Source organism: Schistocerca serialis, chromosome 8 (genome assembly GCF_023864345.2).
Source record: "Schistocerca serialis cubense isolate TAMUIC-IGC-003099 chromosome 8, iqSchSeri2.2, whole genome shotgun sequence".
In the NCBI taxonomy this organism is placed as follows: Eukaryota; Metazoa; Arthropoda; class Insecta; order Orthoptera; family Acrididae; genus Schistocerca; species Schistocerca serialis.
The window spans coordinates 327,584,426-327,587,428 of record NC_064645.1 but is presented as its reverse complement, the minus strand read 5'-3'; the positions used below and the strand labels follow the sequence as shown (position 1 = coordinate 327,587,428).

The 3,003-nt window shown below is 37.6% G+C and overlaps 1 non-coding gene across 1 annotated transcript; it reads left to right on the top strand.

The window, feature by feature from the left end:
• The first annotated feature begins 2,279 nt into the window (after positions 1-2,279).
• Positions 2,280-2,351, top strand: Trnag-ucc (transfer RNA glycine (anticodon UCC)). The gene has a single exon. It is a non-coding gene; the product is annotated as a tRNA-Gly (tRNA).
• Positions 2,352-3,003: the final 652 nt, after the last annotated feature.

Here is a 3,003-nt window from a genome sequence, read left to right as displayed (position 1 = left end):
ACTCCTACTAAGGGGTCTTCATCAGAATGAAAATTTGAAGAACCGTAAACAAACCTTGCGAAAAAGGAATGGTCGGAATTTAGAATAACTATGCTCAAGTCAAAATTAAAATAAAATACATTCCAACCTCGTCCCGCCTGCCTAGCTAGGAATAGCATCTACCTGGATAGGCATTCGTGACAAGGACGGAACTATTTTATTTTAATTTTGGCCGGCTGGAGTGGCCACGCGGTTCTAGGCACTACAGTCCGGAACCGCGCGACCGCTACGGTCGCAGGCTCGAATCCTGCCTCGGGCATGGATGTGTGTGATGTCCTTAGGTTAGTTAGGTTTAAGTAGTTCTAAGTTCTAGGGGACTGATGACCTCAGATATTAAGTCCCATAGTGCTCAGAGCCATTTGAACCATTTATTTTAATTTTGACTTGCGCATAGCTGTTCTAAATTCCGACCATTGTTTTTTTCGCAAGGTAGCTCTACGATTCTCCAAAATTTGATTCTCATAAAGACACCCTTAGTACGTGTCGAAACCTAGGACAATTGTATCAAACAGTTATCTGCAACCGGTTGACTGTAGAATTCCTATGTTTAAAAATTGTAAACAGTTGCTGAGAAAAGCCATGTTCGAAAGTGCACGACTAAATAAAATAATATTTCCTTAAGGAAGATGAATCCTGTTCGAAGTTATACGGTATGCATATGTCCGTATGTATAATCATGATAATGAATAATATTTTAGGTAATAGGAAAATACTGTTGGTGTATTTCTTGAAACTGAAGGAAGCACTGATGATTACGTTTATGTTAAGTGAGTGGGATCTAACGTTTTTCGTAATGTATCGATGAGTGGCATCTGGATTATTGAGATTTAAACTTAGTAATAAAAATATGGAAAGGATGAAAGAGGTGCATGTGACCTAAGCATTAAAGTTGACCATGTCCTCTAGCCGATACTAAAGCACAGAAAAGGAAGTTTCTTTGATTTTCTAGAAAATGCAGGAGCAATTTTCTCATAGCACTTGTTGGTTTGAGACTGTCGGGAATGGGAAGGAAGAAATAATATTTTAATGTCGCTTGCTGACATCAGAAGAAATGACATCATAAACACTGAGATGTGTGAAAATTACAGTAGCTTTTGCTTAAAACCGAGAGCGCATTATCCAGGCTACATACAAAATTGCAAAATTTTTCTAATCTTTTTTCAGCTTACAGCACCGCAAACTATTGAATCACTTACTAAAAATTCGTTGTTCGCGTGGTACCTCACAAAATCGATACCTTAATATATGCATGAAATTGTATCATCAAACTGCGATTTAATTACATTGACTCTTTAACTTACTTTTGATCTGATCAAGCCAAAAATAAACGGTTTGACACTATGCACTAATAGGGAAAAGGGTCTCACAAGAACATTTAAAGAGGTTATCATCTTTTTCGTGTACAGTTTTCGTTTTGACATTTTCGTTAGTGTGTAGGTGAATAATCCGAAATCAATAAGAGCAATATAGGTTTTACATGCTTAACGTCAAATATTTTACACACTAAATCGTATGTAACGTAATCATAGGTTTGAAACTTTTTATGCAAGACAGTTCCATTGTTCATTTAGTTGGGGGAACAGAGTGGTGGCGAGGGGGAGGGGGGAGGCCGCTGGTGGAAGAGTACTGTGATATTATAAACGAACAGACTAAACTTACAGATAAAAGTACATTGCCAACTTCAGTAACCTTCAATGGCAAATCAGTTATTAACCTTGTTGCCCATATTTTTATACTACGGATTACAAAAGGTGATTTAGGCAGAATCGATCATCCCGAGAGAGCTCGCAGTTTGAACTAACTCCGCTGAAAACGAAATGAGTAAATGAAATAATTTCAGTTACTATCAAACAGGTCTTCCTAGAAAAGTTATACAGATGTTTTGTCGAAAGTGAATAATGCTGTACCTAATCTTTTTGTCCTGTTGTAGCCAAACACATGCAACTTTACCGTCGAAACATAAAATGTGGAGCGTCAACAAAGTAGCATAATGTGGAGTAATAGAGGTTCAGTGTAAGATGTGCTTCGCTTGGTAATTGTGCTATTTCTTCTCATAAAAACATCAAAAAATTGACGAGTTCCGGTTGTCATCATCTTGTGGCCGAATGCTGAATGAGGCTGCGAAACGAGAAATTGGCTTTATGCCAAAGAACTGTACATCTCTCAGAGTGCCGCATCATCAGTGACGTCACAGTGAAAGCAGAAGCTCTGCTCGGTATACCTGATGCACCATCCGTGGGGCGATGGTGGTGTAATGGTCAGCATAGTTGCCTTCCAAGCAGTTGATCCGGGTTCGATTCCCGGCCATCGCATATGTTTTAGATAAGCTTTCTGATTAGCATACAAGATGAAACACATAAGGAGACAAATGCCCTTGTCTACAAAGAGTTTAATAAGTTGACTATTTGGAACTTATAGTATGGTTTTCAGGAAGTGTCTTGTCTGTTAGTTTTACCATACCTTCGCAACTCTTTGTTTTTTAAATTCAGGAACATGTAACCATTTCCAGTAATAATTTTTATAGAATATCAAATCATATGTCCTCATTTATCTACAGAAAACTATTTTCGAGATGAATAGCAAATATAAAATCGTTTTGTTTATCTAACATAAATTATTATTTTTAAAATACTTAGAGAATGTTGAAGAGGTTGACGAAATTTGCTACCCTGGAAGCACAGTAGTTAAAGAAAGTAGATGCAAGAAAGACACAGCTGGACTTGGAAAACTGGCTTCTATAGAAAGAAAACAACTACTGACATCCCAAAATATAAACCCCGGTATCAGAAAAAGATTCACGAAATACCGTGTATGGAATCCAACTCTCTAAGGGTGCGAACCACGGAGAATGGGTAATAATCATTTTGCAAATGTTGGAGTTCTTATTTCTTTGTTTACTAAGAAAACAGGAGAGGAATTCCACCTTGTGTAAGACACCATTGTGGTTTTGTTTCCACCAGACAC